Source organism: Chenopodium album, chromosome 14, assembly GCF_948465745.1.
Source record: "Chenopodium album chromosome 14, dcCheAlbu1.1, whole genome shotgun sequence".
Lineage (NCBI taxonomy): Eukaryota > Viridiplantae > Streptophyta > Magnoliopsida > Caryophyllales > Amaranthaceae > Chenopodium > Chenopodium album.
In genome coordinates this window covers 8551305-8567042 of record NC_137847.1, presented here as the reverse complement: position 1 = coordinate 8567042, position 15738 = coordinate 8551305, and the positions used below count along the sequence as shown (strand labels likewise).

The following is a 15738-nucleotide window of genomic DNA, read 5'->3' as shown; positions in this document are numbered from 1 at the left end:
TAAGAGTAAAAATTATAAAAAGTTGATATTATGAAAGTATTTTATAAGACAAATCCAAAAAGATCCCACTTGACTATATTTTGCTTAACGTATAACTCATATTATATGGTCAAACAAGAGTGATGAATAGTGCAAAAAGTTCATTGTTGCAATATTAATAGAACGGAGGAAGTATAAATTAGGATTAATAGAGCATGAATTAATTCTATCTAAGGTGGTAATACATGTGGTTTCCATTCAATGAGCTTTGGGGTTGAAATCTCTTTACATGTATTTTTTAATTAAGATCATTGAATGATGATGTGGCGATAGCCTAAAGGTTGTTGAATGATGATTGGACACTATACTGGTGTAAGAAGGGATACACATGGCACATATGCAATTTTCTCATATTGGGAGGAGACGTAGGACCTGTTCACATTTACTGAATTGAGCTAAACTGAACTTAACTGATTGGAGCTGAACTGAACTGATTGGAGCTGAACTGAACTGAACTGAGCTGAAATGAATATTTTATGAGAGAAGGAAATTAGGAGCTGAACTAAACTGAATTAAATTGAATTGAACTGAACTGATTAGAGGTGAATTGAACTGAACTGATTGGAGCTGAAATGAACTGAAATAAAATGAAATTAAGCCGAAGTGAACAGGTCCGTACTATAACTTGCAATGAGATTCTCCTACTCGTATGTCAACCAAACATATTTATCTAGTTTTTACTTTTAAAATAATATTTCGTATTAGACTTCACTAAATCAAAATATTAATTAACCAAACGACACCTCCATTTTTAAGAGATAGGAAAAGTGATAATTTTGTAAAGGAGTGTTCTTAATTACTATTGATCACATGTCCTCCTTTCTTATCAAATCAAATAATCTTTTTCATAAACTAATACTCCCTCCGTCCTTAATTACATTCCTATTTCTAAATTTACACGAAAATTAAAGAGTTTGGAGTAACCTTAAAACCCATTTTAGAAAGTACAATAGGAATTACAAGACATTTATTGCTGTCTTTGAATAAAACAAAGATAAAATGATATTAAATGAAACAAATGTCATCAATCCTTTGAAAAGAAAAAAAACCAATCACATTTGTTTATAAAAAATAAAAGGACCAATCATATTCATTATAGTGCTGCACATGTATTCAAAATGTTATGAGTAATAAATATGAGTGAGAAAATTATGGTTTTTGTACAACCATTGATTGCAAAACAGAAAAATAATTAAAGTAATGCCACATCACAACTATTTAGGGATAATTTGGGGATATTTGGTAAAAAATCACTTACTAAAAAGGGAAAGTAGGAATGTAATTTTAAAACACCCAAAAAGTAAAATAGGAATGTAATTAAGGGATAGAGGAAGTAACAAATATGAGAGCCTAATATAAGTCAAATCCTCTCATTAAAAAGGCATTAATTATGGTCTCCAAAAAGAAAGAAAGAAAAAAAAAACATTGATGACAAGTTGACAATTGCTAATAATTATGGAAAAATTAAGGTTTACAGTAGTGAGATAATTTATTAAATGTCTTTTTCACAAGGGCCATGCCACAAAATAAAATGACAACTCGATATATATGCTTTATTTCAAGCAACTACATGTATAGATTAATGAGAGCTGGTAAAGAGTAAAATCTATTAGAGACGGATGAAATATTATAAAAGGCAAAGCAAATAGCCAACCTTTTAAACACCCTAAACTTCTTACTTAACAACAACTTACACTATAACACCCATCAAACAGAAAACTTAAAAGTACAACAGAAGAAAACTGAGCGTGAAAGTGAATGAACACACCATTATGTGTCCCGAAAGCGAGATTGTTGAAGCTTAAGAGTTTTGATGATGATAAGTATAAGCAAACTTCAACTAATGTGATTTCTCTAAGTGTTATAAATAGAACAGGTGAAGTTGACCTTGGAAGTGGAAGAGTAATCTGGCTATGAAGACACAAGGAGACTCCAAGGAAAGTTAAAGACAATAGAAGAAGATTTCCTCGGTGGAACTAACTGAGTTCCTTAACAGGAACATGAAGAAAAACTTTCTAACAGGAGCTTGATAGCAAGTTCAGAACGAAGCTTGACTTGATCTTCGTTGAAGATAGAAAGTTCCATGAGAACTTGGTCTGCAAAGTTCCAGCAAGGAGCTGCAGAATGAAGGACATCAGGATCTAATCTTGGACTGCGTGAAGCCCATGTATCCTTATCCTACAGCAGTTGACGAAACAATCTAGCTAGAATATTTAAGTTTATGTTAAGTTTATTTTTCTAAGGATTGTTGTAAATATGTTAGGATAGTTTATGTATGCAATTTATTAGAAGCGTGACAAAACTTGGCAAGTCTTAAAAATGGAAAGTTTATAAAAGATAAGTTTTAGTTTATAAAAAGATTTTATTTTATAAAATCCGGTTTTACAAATCATTATTCTTTTCATAAATTTATCTTTGACAAGTTTCTAAAAAGATTTTCTTTACAAATGTTTTACATAACAACGTGTGATTATGAAAAACAGCATTTTATATTTTCTATCTTTTGAAAATCCTACTTTACATATGAATGTACGAGTACCTCTTGTATATTAAGTACAATTCATATTTTACACAACTTGTGAGTTTATACGTGAAGAATCTGAAGAGAGATCTAAAGCGTAAGTTTTCCAAGTCTAAACTTTGTCATATATATGAGTTTTGGATTCCATGTGTAACTTTCTTATCACATATTAGAGTCAAAGTGTTTGTATTGTTTTGGTTTGGGCGAGTGTTTAGCTTATTGCATACATGTTGTAGGCTTCAAGGTTGAAGCTGAGTGTGAGAGTACTTTGGTAGTGCTGGGTGAATTTAAGTAAGGGACTTAGGTTGGTGCATGTAGGGAATATTTCAAGTCACTCAACTTTGAGCCCCACTGTGATCATGCACTTAAGCATGATGGCGTCCAAAGGGAAGGAAGCTAAAGCAAAAGAGTCGCCAACAAGTTTTAGGAACTTGTAAATCGTTCACGGGTGTGAAGGTTATATCCCTTCACGATTACAAAGATCACTAACTCCATAGTGGTTCTGAACCATGACTGGATATTCGGGGATGGAGGTACAAGTCTAACCTAAAAGATATTGAACTTGCCCTAAATAGGCCTCTACTTTATTCTTCTCATATTCATGTATGCTTTCCAATTAACATACAATCAATTTATTAATCCTAAACCTATTTAATCTACGCTGGTTGATTATTAATGCACAAATAAATCTATTATTGGCGATCACTTGAATTAAAATCATTTTAGCCTAAAATCAAATTATTAATTATCTTATTAAGAGTGATTTTAAGTATGAATTCCCTTTAAACCTGCAAGACAGGGCGTGATCAAGCAATAACAATATTATATAAAGCTGCATAACAATGTTGAAACAACAAATCATCATCATCAAAATAATCTCATTAAAGCATAATAATATTAGCAAGATACTAGGCATGATACCAACAAGATTAATAATAAATCCTAGCATATCACTAAATAATAAAAATCAAAGCTTTATCCTAAACATGATACTAGAAATCAATAAAAAATCCTAATATGATACTAGGAAACTATAAAAAACATCCTGACATGATACTAGGAATTAATAAAATATTCTAAACATGATTTCTATATCAAAAGAATAATTAAGTAATCAAATTACTTAATTTGATGCCTCGTACCTCTTTCTATTAAAACAAAACACACCTTAGTGACTTCAATAAAAATATTAAACCAAACAATAAGAATAATAATAATTGAAATTAGATTTGGGACCAAACCCTCAAAACAATCAACCTTTCACGTCGAGGTCTAAGGCAATTTCGAGCTTTGTTATGTGTGTCTAAGTCAAGTGATGGATGTATGGTGTATTTTGAAAAGGCTAGGCTTAGAAATCAAGAGAGAAATAAAGAATGAGCTTTAACTTAGAGAGAGAAGAGAGATGATGATTCTGGGTGATTGTTGTTGAATAAAAACGAAGAAAATCGTCTTTATTAATAGAGAAAAACGACCAAAAACGATAGAAAAGAGTTCGAATTTGACTCGGAGTAAAACCAGCTCCACCGCGGCGCGCTATCGCGACAGGCCTATCACGGTGCGATAGAAGTTGTACGATAAAATTCCGTACAAAGTCCTTCTTCCAATTGAATTGGGTTACTTAGAATCCGTACTTATCTTTTATTAAACCGGATTTAATCCTTTTAAAACACTTGCTTGTTTTATTCCAAATATAATTTTTTATCTTCTAAAAATCAACAATGATTATAATTATCAGTCCTAATCCCTTTAGAACTCAAAATAACCTTTTAGATAATTCTAGAAGATTAAGATAAGGAATTTAGGAATACAATCACAATTAACGGACCCTCCACATGATCATTGAGCCGCATATAAAACTCATTTAGGCCCAATTTAGTATTTTGGCCGTAACTTCCTCGTTATAACTCGGAATTGGGCTTATAATATATCGTTGGAAAGCTCTTTTCAAACCCTATCCAACTACACAATTGTTAGACCCATATTATGGACCAAACTAAATTAGATTGGACATTTTTCATAAATAAGATACGAGATGAATGATTTTCAATACATGAAATGAATTATTTTTATTAAAACATTTTGGAAAATAGAAGAATTCACGAGACTCTTCAACATTTCACCTCGTTTGATATTTAATTTAATGACGTGAAAAGTACACATCACTAGGTTTGGTTTTTGGGGAGACACAATCAGGTGTCTACAATTAGGTAGAATAGGGTTCTACTGTGTAGCAAGTTCAGTCAGGAACTTGTGATTATAATAGGTTGTAACTAAGAGAGTTTGTCCTATTATAGTGAATTGGTTTGGTGTTTTAAATCCCTTGGAGAATCGAGGTTTTACTTCCATTTGGGCCCTGAAAGGTTTCGTTTGCAGTGCTAAGTTCCTTTACATTCTGTTTTAATTTCGAAAAAAGTAGTTACTAGAAACTCATTTACGATTTCCCCCTGTAGTATTCGTCTCCACTAACAGAGATGCCTAGTCAAAGTATTAGGCTCTCGTGCCTAGATATGGTGGTACGTATGCCTTATTCACACACTTCTGTTTTGTACGTTTATCCTGCACAAATCATTAAAAACAATTTCGCCTCATTTCTTGATACGGATTTCTTAAAATGGGGTCTAAGTAAAATTCTAGTCCCATTCTACTCGTTGACGGGTAGGTTAAAGATGGATGGTGTTGCTGAGATTGTAATCGATTGCAATGCGAAGGGGGCCTTGTTCATTAACGCCGAAACAACCCATGAGCTTAATGACCTTGAGGACGGTAAGCCTAACGTAACTATAATGAGCTACGAAAGATGGTGATTCCTACGTGTGATTACTCCAAGGGGTTGTCCTCATTTCCTTTGTTTATGGTGCAATTCACTCGCTTCGAATGCGGGGGTGTAGCCATGGGTGTTGCTTCACATCACCATGTTGCTGATGGTATTGCACATACCTTTATAACTATATTATCAACTATTGTCTTAGGTTTATACAGGGACGTGACATCCCGGTAGCACCCGTTTTCGATAGGTCGGCTGTCCGTCAGCTTGCACCGCGTAACCCGCCACAGGTCAAGTTCCGACACGTGGAGTATGAGCCAAGTTTACCACCCTTGCTACCAAACGGTTTGACAGGTTTGTTAACCATAAATATTTTTATTATTAATAATGTGTTAAATTAAATTGTACTTGTATATATTAGCTATAAATTAAATGGTTGCGCTTTAATTATACTTCGTATTTGAAAATGAATCTAATGGTCTCACATGACACTGAAATTGACATTGACAAGATGACATAAATTTGGCTATTAATATTTGCAATTATAGCATGTGTTATTCACTCTTGTTATTTTTATTAAATGCATCACTTAATTGGATTTTTTCACTATTATCCATATTAGAGATGAATAGTGCAAAAGTTAAATTGTTGCATTTTTTGTTCTTATCTCACTTTATTAAAAGTTTAAGGAAAATTGCAAATTGCAGCCATTTGAAGTTCGTATTTTGCAAACTGCAGCCCAAAAGTTCGTATAAATTGTAAATTGTAGCCCGATTCAACTTTTTCATCGGTTTACATGTCGAAAAATCTTCGGTTAAGATTTTAGGGGACATTTTAGTTCTTAGGGGACCGAACTGAGCTCGGAATTAGCAAAAAAAAACACAAATGTCTCTTTTTTACAGTTTTTCACAAATCAATACATTTTTGTTACGCAAAACGAGGCACTTGCGTTATTTTTTGCTAATTTCGAGCTCAATTCGGTCCTCTACGACCTAAAATGACCCCTAAAACCTTAATCGAAAATTTTTCGACATGTAAACCGATAAAAAAAGTTGAATCGGGTTGCAATTTATAATTTATACGAACTTTTGGGCTGTAATTTGCAATTTTTTTTTAAATGGCTGCAATTTGCAAAATACGAACTTTAAATAGTTGTAATTTGCAAATTTTCCAAAGTTTAACCAAACACTTATAAATAGTGTTATGTCAACTATATCCCTTAAAGTGCTATTTACATAAATATTCTTATTTAAGAATGCAAATCACATGTGTGGTATTTTTTTTCCCTTTTGTTTTTATCAGCATAGCTCTTTACTTTTTTTTTTTTTTTTTTTTTTGCCTTTTTTTCCCTATCTTTTAAAAAGTTTAAGATAACTCTTATAAAGAGTGTTTGAACAATAATTATACCCTTTAAGGTTGTGATATAAACCCAAATTGAAATAGAATCCCAGACAAGACTAGCTATTTGCGCGCATCACATGCGTTAGCCACCCCATTAAGAATAAAAAATGGAGCATGTCACAAGCTCACAATGTATACTTTCATAATATATATCAAATTTCTATAGTCTTATTAATAGATTATTAGATACATTCATGATTAAAGTTATGTGTCGCCATACGTGTTTGGTCAAATCATAAAACTTTGAACAAATAGAGGTAGTAGTATTATATCAGTAAAGTCATCAATTAAACTACCTAATTAATTATGTCACAGTCAAAGTGTAACAATTAAAATAACAAAAGGAGTATAGTATTGTTTTTTGTCACCATAAATGGAGCAAGGGTTTTGTTTAATTTTTCAAGAAATCTTAGAATCACTGTGAAACAATGTTTTAATAAATTATATATATATATATATATATATATATATATATATATATATATATATATATATATATATATATATATATATATATATATATATATATATATATTTTACTAGTATCAATGTGTTATGCAACTGTTTTATTGAAACAAAGGTAGTATTTATATTAACTACGAACACGTAGTTAAATATTAATACTCCCTCTGTTCCCAATTGTTTGCCCTAAATCATAAATCCATTTTATTAAGGGTTTGGACAAAAAATGTTGCACATGGGTTGATACAAATATCAATGAGGAGAGAGATAAAGAGATTGTAAGTGGGAAAACATGTCAAAAGTAGTATGGGACAGTCTTTTAAGAACACCTTAAAAAGGAAAGTGGAGCAAACAATTAAGGACAGAAGGAGTATATTGCTGTGACGTAACTCGTAAAATTAACTCTTACTTTGAACCAGGTGATACGTGACATACCCGTAAAATTAACTCATTACTCTGAACCAGGTGATATGGTAACTACTATCGAGGGTCACTTCAGTCTCACAAAACCTCTAATCGAAGCCTTAAAACTCGAAGCGCCAATGCCGGTAGCTAAAGCAAATGGCTACATGCTAAGTACGTTCGAGGTGGTAGCTAGCTGCGCATGTGTGGCGAAGTTCATGTAATGTGCGCGGATTAGCAAGTGATCTACCGGTGAAGCTCTACATACCAATTGATGCAAGATCGAGATTAAAGGATGATCCAACCATGCCAAAATGGTATTTTGGGAATTTAGTTTTTTTTACGGCTTGTGTTGCAAAAGCAGGAGATATCATATACAAGCCGTTATGGTATGTTCAAGCCCGTTCCTAGCTTTTTGATGGCCTATGGGAGGAATAACAATTTGGGGCCCTTATTAGTTATTATCAAGTAAAATAAAAAAAATGAAAAATAATTTTTTTTTTCTCTAAAATGATCAAATAAAACAAACAATATTTACAACTTACAGTACAAAAAAAAAACAGTAAACTTAAAATTAATTATCCAAATTATCATACAAAACATTGTCTACTGGCATTTCTAGGTGCAAAATTTGAACAATTGAAGTCCAAGATTTCGATGCCAAATCTGCACGCAATGAACTACAATATGATAATTCACACAAAAGAACGTATAAAATCAGAAATAATATTGATTTACATTTTACCCAAGACACAAAAAAAAAAAAAAAAAAAAAAAAAAAAAAAGAAGCAATTATAAATTACTTTACATACAAAAATTGAAAAAATCTTAAATTCAAAAATTAAAAACAAAAAATTGACATTGCCTAAAGGACTTAGATTTTTCGAGCATAGCAAAATTGGTCTCCAACTTTCCGATTTTCGTCCACCGTAATACCCATTACAAGATTTTAAATCAAAGCAAGGAGTGAGAAAATAAATCAGAAAATTGAATTGAGATGTAGAAGAATTGGATGGAGGATTATTTATAGGTGAATAATGTGAGGGGAATTCCATTGAAAATCAAAGAAGAAGTCCGTTTGAATATTGAATTAGAGCTGTTTTAGGAGATTAATGAGGTTGAAAATTGTAAAAATAAATTAACGGGAAGAAGATATCAATTGATTTTGTTTGAGAAGAGATTATTTAGGAAGAGAAGTTGAATAATCGTATAGTAATTGATAAACCTTTGGCAATAAAGAAATTTTAAGGAAATTAATTAGGAAAGAATAAAGAACTTGGAGGTTGAGAAGATTTTGGGATATGAACATAGAAAGAGGCATGGGTACAGACGTACAGTATGTCAGTATCATTAATTAGGATTTTTTTTTTTTTTTTAAATTTGACTTTATTGGAAACATGGGCCTCCCTCATTTGGGCCCCAAGCAACGACACCTGTTGGCCAGCCTTAGGGACGGGCCTAGGTATGTTGCGAGTAGACATGTTCAACGGGCCGGGCCGGGCCGGTCAGGGCTTTATATGAAATGGGCCGGGTCGGGCAGGGCTAAGACTAATCCAAAATGGGCTGAACTAGTCCATGGGCCATAAAGCCCGGCCCGGCCCGGCCCATTTAAAAATGTATAAACAAGGTACAACCACCAGAAAGTAAACACAATATAATTAAGAGAATTATAAAGGGCCTTTAAGGGGCCTTATAAAGGGCCTTAGCCAACAAGTTAAAAGTAGAGAACTGAGTAATGTTCGTAACACTAATTTGTTACAATAATAAATAATCTCTTCGGAGATGCTTTGTCCATCAAAGGGGGGTGACAATGATGTGAACTTAATAATCCTTTTATGAAGTTTCCAATCATGATCAACAAAATGGGCGGTTATGCAAATGTAATGTTGCCAAGTATGTGATGATTTCCAATTATCAGTTGTCAAACATATTCGTCCGGGTGCATTCTTCAAAAAAAATTTTATTTTCTCTCTATAAGAGGCATACAAAGAAAAAAGGTCTCTAGTTAAAGTTGCTCGACTAAATGGTTTAAATTTAGAATTAGCCTTTAACATCATCCGCCTAAAACCTTTTTCTTCTACGGTCGAAAAAGAATGAGAACCTTCAACAACATATAAGAAAATCTCTTTTCTTAATTCACTCATATCAAAAACAAATTCTTCCTCATCCTCAACCGCCTCCCCGAGTGGAAGTCCCTTAGTTCGTTTTTTACACACATCAAGCAAATGACGTATTAAATGAGATATGCCACTATTATTGTGGGCAATTAACTCCACTTTACAATGCTTACAAATAGCGATTCGCTCACCTTGTGCATTCGTTCCTTCCGTCATTTCTCGCCAAACTTTAGATTTCCTACTCCTTTTACGCTTACGGGCGGCATTAGATTCATCAACCTCATCATCTACCGGCATTGACGTTGTGGTTGCTTCACTTTCCATGGTTAAAAAAAACTGCAAAAGTAGGTAATTAATAATTATTAACCCACTGCCATTATTATTAACATGAAAACTAAAATTGTATAACATTAATCAATTACCACAACTAACAGTAATTCCTGACAAATTTCCATCCCTAACAAATTTCCCAAAACAGCAGCAAAATTACAGAAACAGAGAACCCAGATCAGAAAAGTAGCAAAAAATATTCCCTTTATAGTGAACTAGAACTATAATTAAATAACTGATGACATAATCGAGGAAAGAAAACAAATCAATGGAATATAATTCAATCCTTAGTAGAACTGCATATGACGGTAAAGTTTGACTCAATCATATATCAAATTAGTCAATTTCAATGAGAAAGTTGCATAGGAAACTACATTAATCTTCTCATTAATAATGAAAATCACAAAAACATACAAATTCCAGATGAAACAAATCAAAATAATTGAAAAAAGAAATTAAAATGTACTACTTGAATATGATCGAGAAGAATTGAGCGAAATCGAACAACATACCTTGGTAATTGAAATGATATGACGGAATCAAAGATTGAGAGCGGCAAGCAAGAAGGTGATAAATTGAAGATTTAGAATTTGGGAATTTTTTTAGGGTTCATCATTTGGGGGAAATAGGGGATTTTGAAAGGGAATTTTTTTTATTTTTTTGAAACTGACGTTAGAAAGGAGGAAATTTCTTTGGAAATTTGTTTTTGATTTTAATACTAGTAATTATAGACCCTATAAGAGTAAAAAAAAAATAGACCCTATAAGAGTCCAGCCAAAAAATTATAAACCCTATAAGAGCCCAGCCCAGCCCTGTAAGGATCCATGGTTAGCTGACCCTATAAGGACCCGGCCTGTTTAATTATTGGACGGGCCTGGCCCGTTTATAATTGGGCTGGGTCAGGGCTTTTGATGGACCCTCTGTCCATTGAACAGCTGTAGTTGCGAGTAAGATTTACGAGGCTTTAGAAAAAGCAAAAGACATTGAATACTTGAAATCAGCTGTTGATTACTTGGAATCGCAGCCAGAACCTATGGTGGTCCTTCGTGGACCCGAGAGTGTTACAAGTCCAAATCTTTTAATAAACTCTGAGGTTCATATTCCTTTTTCTAAAGCAGATTTTGGTTGGGGTCAGCCCAAATTTTTGGGAAATGGTGGGATCAAATATGAGGGTCTAGGCTTCTTGGGTCCAGACCCAAATATGGATGGAAGCTTTTCATTGAGCATTAATCTTTTTAAAGTTCACAAGCCACTCTTTGAGAAATGTTTGAATGAGCTCAAAATTATTCCAAAAATACATATGAACATCATATATGGGGAGCATGGCCGGGTTACGATTGTGTTAATTATTTTTAATGTCGAGGCAATGTTAGGATGTTGTTAAATTGGGTGTATGGAGGTGGATCGAATTTGGTGTAATCAATTTTGGTCATCTCGAATTTGATTCATCTTAATTACTATGTTCATGTGTATCGATTATTGGTACTGAATCACTTTGGATTAGTTGAGTTAGGTTGGTTCAAGTTTTGACGACTCTTGACTCTTGAGGTTAAGTTTGGTATATGAATTGAAGTCTTTCTTTTAAGCATTCATAATGTTCATCTTACTCAGTGTATTAAGTTTTTGTATCTTTAAACTTTTAGCTCTTAAATTCCAATGAAATTGGAATATTTTTTAAGAGTTTACATATCCTTGTTTATCAAATTAATCAGTCGATTCTATTAACTGATTTACTGGTTAAATGTGTGGACTTTAGATTTAAAATATGTGTATTGTTACATCTTACATGTATTCTTGTTATACACAGTATATTTTCTACAAGTAGTATATACTTGTATTTTCTAGTATTTGAAATATTCTCGAAAATGTCATGATCAATTATTCACATTCTACATGCATTGTATATGGTAAACCAGGCTAATTTTCTAAATCTGAGTTACCATTGATATTATATACTCCATTCATTCCATAAAATTCTTCATATTCACTATTTATGTAGTCAAAGTTACAAAATGTTGATACTCGCCATCTTATATGATCTGTTCTCGTTAGATTGATATTTATGTATATAATATTAATTTTTAATTTTTTTTGGTTGTATTTACTAGTATATAAAATTAAATATATTAATAATCATATGTGTCCATTTAAGACTGTACGTACAAAAGACAAATGAAAAGAATTTCAAGGAATGGAGTACAGAAAAGAATTTCAAAGAATGGAGTACATAATAAAGTTACAATATGGATAATGGATTGTTCTAAGTTTAGGTGCTTTGTGCTAGTGGCTGAGGTGGTAGAACCCGTAGTATGCAGTGTTGGTGGTGGCATTCGGTGGTCTAGTCAAGGATGATGAGTTAAAGGGTATTCGAAATTGTAACCCTTTAGTGAAACTATGGTTAACTAATCTATGTAAATATTTAATGTAACACTTAAAAAAAATAATGCTAATAAATAAAAAAAAAAAAATAAATAAATAAAAATAAAAATAAAAAAGAAAGAAAACTGGACTATAATTAAGGCAAGCGTAACAGAAAATCATATTCCTTCTTTTGATAAGATTTTCAAAGGCATTCATACGGGATGATGTTCCTTGAGTTCTATTAGTTTAGTGAGTCCAATATAAGAGGCTATACACATATGTACTTTATTACTTAAAGATGCATCAAACATTTTTATAATTAGATAGATCAAACTATATATGCTAAAATGACTTTAAAAAGAGCAGCCCAAGTTTTGATGTTACTCAAAGTTGCACGAAATATAGATAATACTATAATATTGTTATTTTCTAAACTAGATCTGAATCATAATTACTCCTTAAAGTTGTTCCTAAGCCACAAAAAATGAAGAGAGGAGATAAAATATGAGCTTGAATGTGCAAGAATGCAGCATGGTTTGCCCGGCAGGGGAGACCCCAAATCAAATTGTTAGGCTCACACGCCTAGATATGCTGGTACGTATACCATTTTCACATAGCTCTTTTATATACATTTACCGCCCACAAGATAACCTAAACAATAATTCCTCAAATTTTTTCAACATGGTTGTGTTGAAAGAGGCTCTAAGTAGAGCCTTAGTGTCATTCTATCCATTAGCGGGTAGATTAAGGAAGAATGAGGGTAATGATGAAGTTGAAGTAGATTGCAACGCGGAAGGGGTGCTATTCGTAGAGGTCGAAACACCCTATGCCCTTAATGATTTCTTAGATGGAGTTAGAGATAAAGAAGGAGTCTTTAAGCCTAATGGTAAGTTTCGTAAAATGGTGAATCCTACATGGGATTACACCAAAGGGCTCTCTTCAATCCCCTTGATAATGGTGCAATTTACCCGCTTCAAATGCGGTAGTGTATGCATGGGTGTAGCCATGCATCATCATATTGGTGATGGAATTGCTTATGCGTACTTCATTAGCTCTTGGGCAAGGCTTTCCCGTGGTCTTGACCTCGTCGTCTTTCCTGTTCATGAGAGGTCGTTGATCCACCACCTTGCTCCTCGCAACCCGCCACAAGTCAAGTTTAGGCACTTGGAGTTTGAGCCACGTTTACCACCATTACCACCAGACGACTTTTCATCAGGTAAGTAGACGATAATAGTTATCTACGTATCTTCTTGTAAAATAACACCATCTCACATTTGCTTATTCAATATGCGTGTGCTCATATGTATTACATACAGAGTATTTTAAAGCTATACCAAAGGTAGTAATATTGCTAGTTACTAAGTTATGTATTCCTAATTAATTGATGTGAAAGAACTAGCTAGTGGTCCACTTTGACCAGCATATTTGTCAATGTACATTTTAATTAACGGTATTCTGAACTATGATTAAGTATAATTCATAAAAAGTTGATAGTAGAAAACTATGCTTTTAGACGACTCTAACAAGAATTTATTGATTATGTTTTATCTTATATATAATAAACAAACATTGGTCAAAGCAATGCATGTGAATAATGCAAAAGTCAAAGTAGGGCACTTAAATAATAATAGAGGGAGTACTCCATATGAGACTTAAGCTTCTCCAATGCTTTATACTTCGCTTACAAGTAACTTTGTAATAAACATTTAAGTGTTTAATAAGAAGTATGTGAGAAAGAAAGTTTGAAGTTTCTGGCCATTCTTGGTTAGAGTGTGAGATGGGGAGTGAAGATTAACTATAATAATACGAGTAATATTAATAATAGAGGTACAAGATTGAGAATAAATAACAAGATTTTCAACATATTTGTTATAATAATAAAACTCTCCTCCTGAATAGGAGTAGCAAAAACCATTTGAAATATGGCTCACCTCCTATATAGTATAGTTAAATTTGAAGTTGAAATCAAATCTTATTTACGTTATTTATCTGTTGTACCTATTTCTACACTATAAAAAATGTACATAGAATACTACACGTGCTCATAATTTTGATGAAAAATAACTAACATTACTACATGTATCAGGTGATGCGGCAATGACTATAGAGGGTCTCTTCAGTCTTTCTAAACCTCAAATAAATTCATTGAAACTAAAAGCAGCATCACACAAAGTAGTAGACCAAGGTTACACACTAAGTACATTCGAGGTGGTAGCAGGGCATGTGTGGCGAAGTGCATGTATGGCGCGCGGATTAGCAAACGAGCAATATGTAAAACTCTACATACCAATTGATGCAAGATCAAGATTGAAGGATCCAACCCTACTAAAAGGGTATTACGGCAACTTGGTCTTCTTCGCGGCTTCTATTGCCAAAGTAGGAGACATTATGAGCAAGCCGCTATGGTACACTGCAAGTATGATACATGAGACACTAGAAAGAATGCAAGATGTAGAATACTTGAAATCAGCCGTTGATTACTTAGAATTGCAATCGGATCCATTGGCTGTTCTTCGTGGGGCAGACAGTGTTACTAGTCCAAACCTTTTGATAAATTCTTGGGGTAGGATACCTTCCCATGAAGCAGATTTTGGTTGGGGTTGTCCAACGTTTTTCGGAAATGGTGGTGTTCCATATGAGGGGTTAGCGTTCTTGATTCCAACCACGCATGGAGATGGTAGTTTTACATTGAGCATTAATCTTTACGAGATTCATATGGCTCTCTTTGAGAAATACTTGTATGACTTCCAAAGTACCCCCAACGTATAAGCTTTAGTAGTATTATATTTATATGTACAAATACTCTGTTCTTTTAGGCTTATTTTTCATAGTCAGTTCAATTCAACCCAAATTAATTTTAATTAAGTTTCATTCATCTGATTACTCTATTTACTATTATTATAGTATTACTCTATTCAATCCAATAGAACAAGACCTAACAAGAGAATAATTTTCTAACTTGAGAGCAAGTTGCCCCTTAGAACAATTTTCTAACAATTAGGGAAGCCATTTCATTTGTGACTATTGCTATGTTATATCATAGATTTTTTTTTTTTTATTATTATTATTTTTTATTTTACTCTTTTGAATATATTACTTCCTTATGTGACCTGAAAATTGGATTCCCCACTTGAACAATTGCACCTGAAAACAATTGGCAACTGATCATAATTTTTTTAAAATAAAGTAGATTAGCATGTTTAGGGCTTGTTTGACATCATTTTTTATTTTTAGTTTCCTATTTTTTGAAAACTAAAAACCAAAAACAGGAAACAAGAAACAAGAAAAAGGTGTTTTTACTTTTCAGTTGTCAATTTTCAAAATTAATGTGATTTTTAATA

At 32.8% G+C, this 15738-nt stretch overlaps 2 pseudogenes; both read left to right on the top strand.

Annotated features, from left to right (window-relative positions):
• Window positions 1-5031: 5031 nt before the first annotated feature.
• LOC145577715 (anthranilate N-benzoyltransferase protein 1 pseudogene) lies at window positions 5032-11420 on the top strand (annotated as a pseudogene).
• A 1481-nt stretch (window positions 11421-12901) lies between these two features.
• On the top strand, window positions 12902-15170 carry LOC145577714 (anthranilate N-benzoyltransferase protein 2 pseudogene; annotated as a pseudogene).
• Window positions 15171-15738: the final 568 nt, after the last annotated feature.